Source organism: Dasypus novemcinctus, chromosome 22, assembly GCF_030445035.2.
Source record: "Dasypus novemcinctus isolate mDasNov1 chromosome 22, mDasNov1.1.hap2, whole genome shotgun sequence".
In the NCBI taxonomy this organism is placed as follows: Eukaryota; Metazoa; Chordata; class Mammalia; order Cingulata; family Dasypodidae; genus Dasypus; species Dasypus novemcinctus.
Genome location: NC_080694.1, coordinates 69028058 through 69041998, shown reverse-complemented (window position 1 = coordinate 69041998; position 13941 = coordinate 69028058). Strand labels below are relative to the sequence as shown.

The 13941-nt window shown below is 49.2% G+C and overlaps 1 non-coding gene and 1 pseudogene across 1 annotated transcript; both read left to right on the top strand.

Moving 5' to 3' along the window:
* The first annotated feature begins 5341 nt into the window (after nt 1–5341).
* Nucleotides 5342–5413, top strand: TRNAA-AGC (transfer RNA alanine (anticodon AGC)). The gene has a single exon. It is a non-coding gene; the product is annotated as a tRNA-Ala (tRNA).
* Nucleotides 5414–5484: 71 nt separating this feature from the next.
* LOC101413820 (RNA-binding protein MEX3B-like) lies at nt 5485–9482 on the top strand (annotated as a pseudogene).
* The last annotated feature ends 4459 nt before the right edge of the window (nt 9483–13941 follow it).

Here is a 13941-nt window from a genome sequence, read left to right as displayed (position 1 = left end):
TTGATGCCCTTGTCCAGTGAAAATGCCCACAGCAGGCGCTCAGGAGGGAGAATGTGTGGCCTTCAAAGCTGCTGGGCTGAGCATTGGCAGTGGGCCCTGGGCCAGTTGTTTATTTTAGGAGGTATTTTATCTAGGGGGCTAGTGCATTCTTCCCATGTACTTATTATTTTTCTATTATTATTATTATCATTATTTATTTATTTATTATGATTGTTGTTGTTGCTCTCCAGTCACTGTAAAACAGCGGCATGGGTGGGAGTGCTGATTAGAGGGCCAGAACAGAATTCCAGAAATGAGGTTTAGAGTTTCTCTGCTTCGCTCTTACTCTCTTTTCAATACCTGGAGGAGATGGTTGGTTGGTTGAGCATTTTCTAGTAATGCCTTCAAACTTAAATTGTTGGTTAAACTCCCTTATCCTTCTTTAAGTCTGCTGATGTCTTTAGTCTGTTGGACCAGAGTGATACTTTGATTTCCAGGAGATTTTGCTGAAGAGTCTTTCTCCCTCTTGTCTATCCATTATCAGTAGTCTATGTTGAATACAAGAAGGACATTAAAGTCCTAAAAATCTACAAAACAAGGAAAGGGAGCTGGAAAAGCCTTTTCTTCGTGTGCTGTGTAAAATGCATCTCCTTCTTTGCAAGCTGGGATCCCTCCCCTTTCCTGCCTCTCAAAGGTCCCTTGTCAAAGTTCTAAAGCTGTGAACTCTTTGCTTCCTTTTCATTCCTATCCACACATCTGCCCTGACCCCATGCCACACAGAAAAGTGAGATGAACGTCCATCTTTTCTTGCATTTAAGGGTATATTGGGGAGGGAAAAAGTGTGCTACTGCCCAGAACAGGGGCTTGAGCCCTGAACCCGCAGATTAAAAGTCTGATGCCCTATTGGCAGAATGTCTGCTTTCACAGAGTTTTTAATAAAGGTCATTAAGCCCATTTATTGTTTTTACTCCATCTTGAATTCCAAGACAACCTGTTAAAATCAGTCACTTTCAAATTTATTTCACATACTTAAGTAAAAAAAAAAAAAAAGCAGCTAGTGAATTCCCCCACACTCACCAACCTGCTCCCAACACAGACACCCCGTGGGTTGGGTGAATCTGCCTTCCCTGTAGCTCTTCCAAAAACCATCCGTACTAGCTGCTCCTGCTCCTCAAAGAAAAACTGAATTACACACATTCTAAAACGCTCTCCAATCCAGCAGTGTGTGTAAAAGGAATAGGTCTTTCTACAAACAAATTTTTTAGCCAGCTTACCTTAAAACACATGTGACTACTATATTTCTTATACCTGGAGGACCCAGAAAAAAGATGCAGATCTGGAACAGGTCCTACCTCCTTGTCCTTCCAAATCTTATCCGTACCTAAAGAGCCATATTTAAGCCTCTTCTCTCCACTTTCCTATCCCGACCCCTCCTCATCCCTCTTCACACCACCCAGCAGCCTCAGACCCACTTCTTCCCATCATCCCTCCAACACCTCTACCTCTCTCTGGGTGTGGTCTTTCCCAAAACTCAGCTCACACCATCCAGGTTGGTGTTTTCTAGCCAGTGTTTCCTAAACCTGTCAGATTTTCAGTTACTGCTGACCCCCACTCCATTCCCATCCCCCAATATGCTTTAAGTTACTCGCCACCTCCTTCTACAATATGCTTTCTGACTTAATCCAAAACAGCTGCTTTCCTGGAAAAGCCTGGGAACCAAGAGAAACATTGAATCAGCAGACAAATTCAGTCTAAGGTCAAGCCATCTTTTGTTTTCCAGAAATGCATATCAAAGAACTCCTAATTCCCCAGTTCCAAGGGACCCTTTACAGTCCTCACCTCACTCTTCCTTGGCCACGTGAAAACCCAGGCCTCCAGATGCAACCTTCTGCGGAATTCCACACAGGTATGGCAGTGCTTAGCACACACCTGCATGGAGGTTTTCATGGACATTTTGAGTCCGTCATGTTCAAACAATGTCACAAGAAAGACTGTCTGTGTCACACCTGTACCTTTCATTTGGGGTCTGGAGATTTTCTGATGTCTCATTTCATGAGGACCTCGATTTCCAAAGACATTTTTTTCTTGTACTTTCTTTGAACCCAGCCCCCTGAATTTCCGCTAAGACTGGCATCAGGGTCAGTGAAAGTCCTGGGGTGGTTGTGTGGGACACCTGGGTACAGCAGAGGATGTCCTGAGCAGGACAAACAAGTCTGGAGGAAGAAGCTGGGGCTGCTGAGGGATGTCGACCATGCGGGGGCGCAGGTGAGACTCGAAGCTGGAGGTGTGGCTGCCTCCATCCCTGGAGGAGTCCAGCGTGGTATTTCCTCACCAGGGGACTTGTGAGGAGGAAACTTAATTCCTCAGTCCTGGGTTGTCTGAAGCACATCAAATTTGTCCTGATTTCAGTGGATAATAAACCACAGTTTAGCAAGGTCTTCATGACTGCTTTCTCAGCTAGCTGCTCAAAGATAGAAAGCTTTTTTTTTCTTAAAAAAGTTAGATTTATGGTCATAAACCATTCTGTCTGTTTTTTTATTGTCTTTTCTTTAAAAAGATAAATAGATCACATAAGACATTACATTTAAAAAACACATGAGGCAAGCGGACTTGGCCCAGTGGTTAGGGCATCCATCTACCACATGGAAGGTCCGTGGTTCAAACCCTGGACCTCCTTGACCCGTGTGGAGCTGGCCCATGTGCGGTGTTGACGTGGGCAAGGAGTGCCCATGCGCAAGGAGTGCGCCCCGTAAGGAGAGCCGCCCAGCGCGAAAGAAAGTGCAGCCTGCCCGGGAATGGCACGGCCCACACGGAAAGCTGACACAACAAGATGATGGCAACAAAAAGAAACAGATTCCCGTGCCGCTGACAACAACAGGAGGGGACAAAGAACATGCAGCAAATAGACACAGTGAACAGACAACTGGGGCGGGCAGGCGGGGGAGTCGGGGGGGTCGGGGGGGAGAAGGGGAGAGAAATAAATAAATAAATCTTAAAAAAAAATAAAACTAAGAGGTTCCCGTATACTCCATTCTCCACCCCAGCCCTGCTCCTCCCACATCAGCATTCCCTTTCATCAGTAAGGCACATTCATTGCATTTGGTGAATGCACCCTGGAGCACTGCCACACTGCATGGACCATAGTTTACATTGTAGTTCACACTCTCCCCCATTCCATCCAGTGGGTTATGGCAGGATATACAATGTCCTGCATCTGTCCCTGCAATTTCATTCGGGACAACTCCAAGCCCTGAAAATGCCCCATATCACACCTCTTCCTCCCTCAACAACTCCCGTGGCCACCATCTCCACATCAATGATACAATTACTTCCATTGCTAGAGTCACAACAGTTCGATAATAGAATACCAGAAAATCCACTCCAGTCCATATTATTGCCCTGGGATGGCACTGTCCACTCCACCTCTAAATTGAGAAGGGACTTAGATCCCACATGACTGATAGATGCATTCTCCTACTTGCAGTTGTAGACACTCTCGGTTCCCTGATGTGGTGGTTGACCATTCTCACTTCCCGATTAGCTGACCTGGGTAGGTCCAACGAACTAGAGAGTAGGTGTTGCAACTCTGCTGAGGCTCAGAACCCAGCTGGCACATGGACAGTCCACATATTCAAGTTCTGAGCATACACAAACCTCAGTGCCAATCACAAGTTCAGTAAAAATGACAGAAGAGGCATGTATAGAGAGGTCATATCTAAGTCCAACTCCATCACAATCAGGAGCACAAATTCCAAAGTAGAGCCCACTGACAAGGCAACGAACTCCAGAGCCGTCTGTCATGACCACAGAGCCTGTGTGTCTCCATAGCCCTCAGGAACACAAGTATCTGGGGTTTTATCTACTTTGGCTGTCTCTTGGATCCTGCTGAGACATGTGTTAGTGTGACCCTCTGATGACCTGCTGACTCACTTTGAAGTGTCTTAGTCATATGAACTCATTTCTCTTTACCACTTTCCCCTTTTATTCAAGGTCTTTTTCTAGTTGCATCACGAGCTGTTGATGGTAGTAATCCCTCCGAGCCAGGGAGGTTCATCCCTGAGATTCATGTCCCATGCTGGGGGGAAGGTAATGCATTTACATGCTGAGTTGGGCTTAGAGAGTGGTCACCTTTGAACAAGATGGAGGCTCTCATGAGGTAACTCTCAGCACCCTGCAGCTCTAGGCCTAGTTGAAATTTCAAGCACACGGGCTCATAAGCTTAGTCATCAGTATCAAGGGCCCCTCATTGGGCCATCCTTCTTCACTGGTCTTTGCCCTTGCACTTGGGGGATTGTTGCTGTTCCATTGGGGAATGTGATAGAGCTCCCCTGCCTTGGGATCCGATCATCGCAGCGCAGCTACTTGGGTCAGACAGTAAAGTGGCTGGACTGGCAAGTGGAGAAGGTTGTAGAAAACTAGGCGCAGAGAAATGGACTGGAAACTTTTTTCTTTTCTGTTGAATCTCCCAACCTGACTGCAGATCTGACCGTTCAACTAACCAAGAGAAGTGGGAAGAAAATGTCCGTAGGGCCATTATTTTTCTGTTTCTCTCCGTGTTTCTGTCGTCCTTCCCCTCCATGAGATCCTAAATGAATCTTAGTTTGCACGGCCGCTCCTGGCCCCAGGTTTCTCGCTTGGAGCAGGTGCTGACGGGCTCCTCTTCTCCTTCCCTCCAGGCTTCCTCCTGCTGATGCCAGGGCTTGGAGAGAAGAAAGTCTCAGGAAGTAGAAACGAATAACGCAAAAAGCATCCACTGGACCCGTTTACGAGTGAGCAGGAAAGAGGAGAGAAATGGAGCAAGGGCAGGGCTAGTAAAAGCCAGAAAGAGAAGGAAGCGCCGGGCCTGACCCCGGGACCTCTTACACACGAAGCACCCTGTGCAGTTATTTTTCTTCCCAGAATCGGCCTGAGAAACTCCAGTGGGTTAAGTGAGACATACCCAGAGCATCCCGAGGAGAAGGTGACGACTGTGACCCGAATGACACGTTTCTGCTCCTGGGACCTTCCTAGTCCTGCTGACCTGCAGGCTGTGCGTGAAGGTTTCTTGCCTCCACCCGGAGAAACCCCGAAAATCACCTGCCTCCATCCCTTACCTCAGCGCTAACGCCTGGGAGTGCAGAGCTCCGCAGTCCAGAAGCAGCGCGCGGCTGTGGGAACCTGCGCGTGGAGCGTCCCTCAGGCGGGGCCCGAGGCTCCGCCAGATGCGCTTTCTAGGTGGTTCTGCTGGTTCACGCATCACACATGCTGCGCTTGTTCCTTACTTCAGAACTATGTCCAAAAAAGTGCCAGGAAGAGATAGACACGCGGAACTTGAACGTTTCAGACCCTTTAAGGAAATCCTTCTTCCAGTGGCACACAGCGAGGGGGCATAGCTCAGTGGCGGGGCGCGTGCTTAGCATGCACGAGGCCCTGGGTTCGATCCCCAGTACCTCCACCTTCGCTTTAACTCTGAGTTGCCTGGGTCTGGGCTTCTCCTTCAATTCTACGGGGAACTGGAGAGGTAACATGTTCTCGCTCGTTTTTGCACAGGCCGTCACCTGCAGCAGCATCCTGAACCCTTGGCGTAGCAACTGCGAACACCTCTTCTTAGAAACCATGAACGTTCGTCTGCTTCCCGCAATCCCCAACAATTCTCCAATTCTCCCTTTTACCTGCGTGTAAGGAGCTAAACGCATTATCTGGTGCTTCCCTAGTCCTGCTTCCTGGGTTCCCGCACCGCGCAGTGCGACCGGGTCAACCCAAGGAAGACAAGGAAAAGGAAGGAATTAGGGAAAAGCGTTGGCTCGCCCAGGAGTCCTGCAATCAGATGCACGGAGCCCGGCACCACATTAACGTGCCCAGTGATGCTCTTTTCTGTTTTGCAATGTCATTGAAGAGCAAAACAAGGGGGAAAATGGACCGAAAGGAGATAGATGGGGGGAGGGAAGAGATATAGGAGAGGAGAGGAGGGGAGGGGCGGAGAGGGGACAGAAGGGGAGGAGAGGACAAGAGAAGAGGAGGAGAGGTTCAATAACTTATTTCCCCCTGGTTTTCTGAGCAGCGTTGCTGGAGGTGGGACCACGTGGAAAAGGCTCTTCCTGCTTTGCCTTTTCCACCTATTCACTCCGCCATCGCCTGACAACTCATTTACAGTCTGGAAAATGGGATCCTATTTTCAAGCTAGGATGGCACTAGGGCCCAGATGGTTTGGGTGAGTCATTAGGTGATGTTAGACAAAACAGAATCAAATATGAAAGAATCCAAGAACTTTGCTAAGGAAAACCTTAAGTAATGTTTTGAAAGATCATCAGTAGCATCTATGAAGTTTGTTGAAAAGCTCATTTGGGAGCTGCTAGACAAGCCCTGAAGGTCCTTTGTTCAATCCTGGGTTTCAGCAGCACTATCTCCTTATTTGTATAATTACCACTACCTATACAGTTGCATTCCAACCCCAAAAAGTGTATATACCAATATAGATTTTACCTATTTTACAAATCCAGTCAAGATGTGTATGTGTGTCTACACATAAATCACATTCTCTCTGATTGTTTATTCCACTGAGGTCTTCCTGGGTGTTAACTGACATAGTGTCTATTTTACCCAAAATTTCAAAACCTAAGAAATGTGAGGGCCAGAAATTCCAGTACACTACTGCAGTTGCACGTATTCATACCTGCTTTGATGAAATGGATGTGCCTGCTGGTTTGTTTTTGATCACAGGAAATGTGGAAAGAATGTAGTAAAAGAGCCATTTGATTATCCCAGGGCTTTCACCTCCTGTGGAAATTGACAACTGTCCACACAGCCAGCAGGCAGTCTGGGTATGAGTTTCAACCACTTTGGTTGCCCATTTCAGTCTCTTTTTTTTCTTCCAGAAATGCCTTTTAACCTAACTGAGTGGGGTTTGGGGAGAAAATTTACTAATTTTCCTCTTGATATTTGCAGGCATAGGTATTAGTGTATGTATTTTATGTCATTGTTGTGGACTCTGCCTCCAGGTATGCCTGCCCCTCAATTACTACTCAGAGATATTCGCAGAAGAGGGGCATGTAGAATGTAAGGGGGCTGTTTCTTGAGGGATGGAGAGTCCATGAACCAGAGACCTTACCTTCCTAGATAAGTGCAAGGGGCCAACGCACCGTGGCCTTCACATCTTACTTGCGTCAATTTTCCTGTTAGGAAGGTGAAACCTTTCCCGTTTCACACGAGGCCTCTTTTGGATGTTAATTGAGAGCCCCTGGCATTGTTTATTTAGAGTTAAAGCCTCGGGGAGAACAGGATAAGTGAGAAGCCACAGGGAAGCCGATACTATGAATTCCAATTGCAATGCTTCCGCTGGTGAAGAGCCACTTGCTCTGTTCTCCAGGGCCAACCGGCTCGCGTCTGATTTGTATGCCCAGAAACCCCCAGGAGTTTCCCGTCCCCCGGCGCACCTTTTCAGGATTCCCAGAGCTTAGTGATTTCTAAACTGGAGCTCCCTGTGCACCGAGTTCCTGTTGAATCAACGGCGTCTTTGAGAGGGAAGGGAATGCGGTGTGCTCCCGTCGGCCTGTCGACACCCTTCACCAGGCTGGGGTTTGGAATTCCTCTAATTCCCGATGCGTCTTGTTCCGTTTTCAGCTCCTGCCACTCACTCACCTAAGAGCTCCAGATTCTCAGCCATCAATATCTCCTCAGTGCTCAGAACTAGTGCGCTCTCTGCGCAGGTCAGTAGGCGAGACCCGTGGTGGAGGCTGTGTCTCTTCTGGCCGGGAAAACAGTAAGAACGAAGGGAAACTCCGTCCTTTACTAGTTGCATAAACGGCGTCCGAGATCCGCGGCGCACTGAGGTGTACGCTTCATTTCGGGTTGGAGAGACCTGGCATTAGCGAGCTTGTCTCCCCTCCACCCTCCGCTTCACCAGGTCGAGGATCACGGCACTCAGTGCACCTTAGGAACTGAGCTACGACGTCTTGAAGGCGGAGGATCAGCCAGGGGCCTTGTGCCCGCAAAGCCCGCGCCCTGGTCCTGAGCGACACCGCGTTGCGAATGCCTCCGGAAAACGCTGGTTTTGGGAATAAGGTTTATGTACTTCTTCAGGATAGTGCACTGTGGTATTAGTGCTTAGTGCTAAGGATAGATTGCACTTCCTTGAAAATAAACTCTTTTACGCATCGAAAGACATCACCAACAAAGGAATATGGCAACACATGGGAGGAAACACTTGCCAATCATGTATCTGGTAAGGGATTGTATCAAGAATGTGTAAGGAAAGAGTGAGGCGCTCAACAGCGCGGTGCCGGGGCCTCCCCAACTGCCCGGGCAAACCGCCGTCCAGGTGCGCCCGATTACCTGGTGGGGCCGGGGAGCGGCCCAAGGGCGCACCCGGCAGCGCACGCACCGGTATACCCTGACGTCCAGCCGCGACTGGAGCAGGTGTTGGAAGGGACAGGAGTGCAGGAGAACGTGGGCCGCGCGCGAGGACATCGAGGCGCACAGGCCCTGCGGTAGCCTGCGGGCTTCGACCGGCACCACGGGTCCGGCGGATCTGGCCCGCGCAGCCCCTGGAGCAAGCCCACCTCCAGCTTCACGCCCACCCCTACCGCAAGCTCTTCTCCAGGTACCGCAACCACAGCTCCAGTTCGCTGGGCAGCGCCTCCACAGATTCTACTTCGGCGGGGACACAGCCTCAGCGCAGCCGCCACCCCGCGCCTGGCGGACTGCATTCACCCAGCTCCGCGCTCAGCTCTGCGCACGGAAACAACACGGGCAGTGGGTACATAAACGCAGCTGGGGAAGCGTCCGCTGTCGGGAACTGCAGCGCAACTTCCACCCGGCTCCTGCTCCGCCCCTTGGGGCGCCACTCCAGTGGGCCAGTTGGAGCGCTCCTCGGGAGGCGGCCGCGCAGCCCCGGTGTCCTCCTCTTGCTCCTCCTCGGCATCTTCGTCCGCATCGTCCTCCTCTGAGGTCTTTCCCGGGGGTGGCGCCAGCGCGCCCTCCAATGCCAACCTGTGGCTGCAGGGAAACTGCCGGATGCACCCTGGCACCAGCTGCCCGCGCCTGTCCCCGCCCTTGCACATGGCCTTGGGGACGGTCGAGCAGCGCCTGGCTCGCCAGGGGCTCAGCGACCCGGGCGGAGAGGGCCTGGCCTTCGCCGTCCATGCCAACGGGTGGGGGTGCAGCTGCCCGGCCTGCAGCCATCGGACACGTCGGGCTCCTGCTGCTCCAGCTCTTCCCCCATGTCTTCCTCCTCCTCCTTCGGGCTGCTGCGTAAGGGCAGCCGCTATGGCTCTGTGCGCTCGGAGCTCGAAGGGACCTCCGCACTGGCGCCCTGCGGATGCAGCCTGTTTTGCACTCAACTGGGAGAAGAGAGAGCCCGAGCGCAGGGTCTGCCACCTGAGGTCACTCGTACCATCCGAGGCATTTCTTGGAGGCAGAGACCCCCCCCCCCCCCCTTTTCATCGGCCCCTGCCCGCACGAGCTTCCCGGGTGACCCACTTTTAAATTCCCATCCTGCTCACACTCGGATTCGAGAGGAGGTGTAATGTTCCTCATTTTTAACATTTAATTTCCAAACAAAGGAAATTACTAGGATATTTGCATCAAGAGTACTGGAAACCTCTGGACCGCCTGAAATGCGTGCTTTACGGCGTGTAAAGAGTTTCTACACTGTGCTGAGTAGGAAGCGTGCCAAAGAAGAAAACCCCACGAGTTTTCCTTTTCTCTTAAAGCAGAGGGAAAAAATGAACAGTAATTATTATGACGAAAGTGATACTAGAGCTTATGGGATGTGGGGACTCTTAGCGACCCCCTTTGTCGGTGGCGGAGAACCCAGTGCAAACTTTCAGGATGCTGGTGGGAGGGCAGGCGTTCCTGTGGAACCAGGATACTGCAGCTTTATGAAAGTTAAAGAAACGGTAATGTGTCTCACATATTAAAAACGTTTAAAATTTTACAGAAAAATTACGTTACTATACATTCAAGTATTTTATTCTTCTCTGACTTGAAAAACTATATTTCATATTGCAAAGATGTTTACAAGTTTTTTAAAAATTTACCTTCAGTGAACCTTTGTGTAACTGGGGTTACATAATTTTACCTATGGCCTTGTGGCAAAGAACTCTGTATTGTTCCAATAATCACACAACTGTGATGGAATTACAAACCATAAATTGTGTAATGTTTTTTTAAAAAGATTTAATTTTTATTTATGTATCTCTCTACCCCGGTCCATTGTCTGCTCTCTGTGTCCACTTGCATTCTTGTCAGCTGCACTGGGAATCTGTGTCTGTATTTGTTGGGTCAACTTGCTGTGTCAGTTCTCCGTGTGTGCAGAGCCACTCCTGGGCAGGCTGTGCTTTTTTTGCAGGGGTTGACTCTCCTTGAGGGGTGCACCCCTTGTGTGTGGGGCTCCTCTATGCCAGGAACACCCCTCCATGGCAGGGCACTCCTTGCACTGGGCTCTGTGACCCGGCCAGCTCACTGTACAAGTCAGGAGGCCCTGTGTTTGAACCCTGAACCTCCCACGTGGTAGGCAGATGCTCTATCAGTTGAGCCAATTCCACTTCTCTGTGTAAAGTTTTGAACAGCATTCTGTTGTGATTTTGTAGTTTCAGACAAATCTAGATCTGCTTCACCTACATATTTTCTTTTCCGTGTTATAAAGCATATTTTATTCTATATTTTTACAAAAAAATGGAAATGTATAAGCATGTCAAAAGGAACTGATGGTGCTTTTTAATATTTGTATAAAATGGAATTCAGTGCAAGTTTAAAGAATTCTGTTGCACCACTATAGTTTTAGAATTTCTATTTTAGGACATTTGTTTACCACTTGTTTATGTATATGTAGGTGACGTTACTTGAGCTTAAATGTACTTTACTGAGCAAAGTTTAAAACAAAATATATTTTATTTTGTGATAAAGGGCTTTTAACCTCATGGTCAAATACTAATATTATATTTGATAAGACAAGATTTGAAATTGTATCAAGAGTTTTATTTTTCTGACATTTAAACATCTACATTGCGGCGGCTTGCTCGGTCAGTAGAGGTGGGGTCTGGCTGCGGACGAGGGGTCGGTCCAGCTTTGGACGAGGGGTCGGTCCCGCTTGGGATGAGGGGTCGGTCCGGCAGCAGACGAGGGGTCGGTCTCACAGGGGTTGTGCGGTTTGGCTGACGGGGTCGCCAGCGAAGCAGGCGACGAAGGGGTCGCCCAGAGAAGCAGGCAACGAAGGGGTCGCCCGGAGAAGCAGGCGACGAACTGGGGACAAGGGAGGCCAGGCCCTTGTCAGGGGCTCTCAGGACTGGAGGGCGCACGAGGTAAACACGCAAGTCCAACTTTATTGAGGGAGAGGCAACAGTTTTATGGGGGCTGGGGAAGGCTGATTGGTCGAAGCCACGCCCTGTTCTGATTGGTTGCCGGAGAAAGGTCAGTGGGAGGTACTGGACGGGGGAGGTGTGGTGATTAGGGATTGGCTGTTGCTGTTGCTGGGGGAAGTGGCAGGGTTTAGTGATTGGTGGCTGCTGTTGCTGGGGTAGAGGGCAGACTGGAGTTTCCCGCCCACGCCTGGCTGTTGCTGCTGTGGGGGGGGGGAGGGAAAAGGGCAGACTGGATTTTTCGGCCCTGCGCCTGCGCAGGGAGAAAGAAGAAGAAGGGTGCCGCCCCACAAGGCATCGTGTGGCGCCATCCGGGAGGAGGGGCGGCCGCGGAAGCATGGCTGCCGAGAAGGGGAGACCCGAGGGCACTCTGCGCCCATGCCGAGCTTCCTTCAGGGGTGGCGGTGGGCCCAACCAACCACCCTATTATGGGGGCAGCGGTTTGGAATAGGCCTACCGCGGCTGCCGCCCCTTGCCAGGCCAGCAAACCACACTTCAGCCCGAGGGGTGACTGCACTACATAATAAAGGTAAAACTTTAGTTAAGTATGTTTGCTTAGAAAATCTTTCCAAAAAAGGTATAAAGAACTCTTATAACTCAATAGTAAAAAGCCAAGTGGCTTTTGAGCCTATACACCTGCAATAAGAATAAGGCCTAGAGTAGCACTGTGCCTGGGAGTTTCCTCCTGACAGCCTTCATGTTACGCAAATGTGGCCACTCTCACAGCCAAACTCAGCATGTAGATGCAGTGCATTCCCCCCAGCGTGGGACATGACACCCGGGGATGAGCCTCCCTGGTACCGAGGGATCACTACCACATACCAGCTGAAGATGCAACTAGAAAAGGACCTTGAATTAAAGGTTCAACACGGATCAGCAGAATATCCCTGTCTACATATAATAACATGACTTCAAAATGCTGTTTGACCTAATGTAAGGGGGAAATGGAAAGGAGAAATGAGAATATAAGGCTATGAGTCTCTAAAAAAGAGTCTGGAGGTTGTCAGAAGGAATCCCCTTATGCACAACTGAGCAGAGTCTGAGAGACAGATAAAGTAGATACAACCCCAGGTATTGGTTCTTTTGAGGAATAAAGAGACCCACGGGTTCTATGGTCAGGGCAGATGGGGTTCACTGCCATGGCAGATGGCCCTTCTTTGGAGCTGGTGTTTCTGCGTGATGGAATTGGACTCAGAGGGGATCTCTTTTCACAAGACTTGCATGCTACTTTAATGGAATTGTAGTTGGTGCTGGGGTTTTAGATATATTTAGGGGATTTGAATGTCTGGACTGATAATATGACACCCAGGCCCAGAGCCTCAACAGACTTCAGCTCCTACAGTTTGATTTATTGGACTTACCCCACTCAGCTAACATCGAGTTGAAGAAGGTCAACCACCACACCATGGAGCATAGAGTGTCTACAACTGAAAGCAGGAGGAGTGCATCCAGTATCCATGTGGAATCTAAGCCCCCACTTGACATAGATGTGCAATGGACACAACCAATCCAATGTCCACAGAGAAAATGTGGAATGGGTGTGGGAAGGGTAGCCATGGTGGCTGCTGGGTTTGGGGAATGGGAGGAAGAGATGAGATGTGGAGGCGTTTTCAGGACGAGGAGATGTCCTGGGTGGTGCTTCACGGACAATTACGGGACATTGTAGATCCCCCCAGGGCCCACTGGATGGAACGTGGGAGAGTGTGGGCTATGATGTGGACTATTGACTATGGGGTGCAGTGATGCTCAGAGATGTACTTACCAGGTGCAATGGATGCGTCACGATGATGGGAGAGAGTGTTGCTGTGGGGGGAGTGGGGGGTGGGGGCGGTGGGGTTGAATGGGACCTCATATTTTTTTAATGTAATTTTTAAAAATAAATAAATAATTTTTAAAAAAAAAAGCCAAGTGGTTTTAACTTGCAATTCCATAATGACTAATGATATTAAGCATCTCTTCATGTGCTTAATGGCCATTTATCTGTTTTCTTTGGGGAAATGTCTATTCAATTTCTTTGCCCATTTTTAAATTGGGTTACTTGGCTGGGTGTATACCCAGAGGAATTGAAAACTGGGGCAAGAACAGATATATGCACACCAATGTTCATAGTGGTATCATTCACTATTGCCAAAAGAAGAAGCAACCCAAATGTTCATTAACAGATGAATGGAAGAGCAAACTGTGGTATATACATACAAGGCAATATTAATCAGTTGTAAGAAGGAATGCAGGATTACCACATGGGATAGCATGGATGAATCTTGAAGACCTATGGTGAATGAAGTAAGTCAAGCACTGAAGGATAAGTTCCATGACTTCATTGATATGACTCAAGTAAATTGAGCAGACTCACAGAGGCAGAGTCTGGAATACAGGTTTACAGGAGATAGAAAGGGAGTAGAGTATGGTGAGCCAATGCCCATATGGATAAAATCTATGATAAGGTGGAAGGGTGTGTTTGAGCAGTGGATTGACTTGAGAATGGTGAAGTCATGTGATTGGGTTTGGCAGTGCTGGTCTGTGAGGGGGAGTAGGGTGGGTGGTTGGATTGCATTATCCATGGAACTGGGGGGATGGTTGGAGGAAGGAGCATGTGAACTCTGGGGATTTGCAAGTCTGTGGTTAA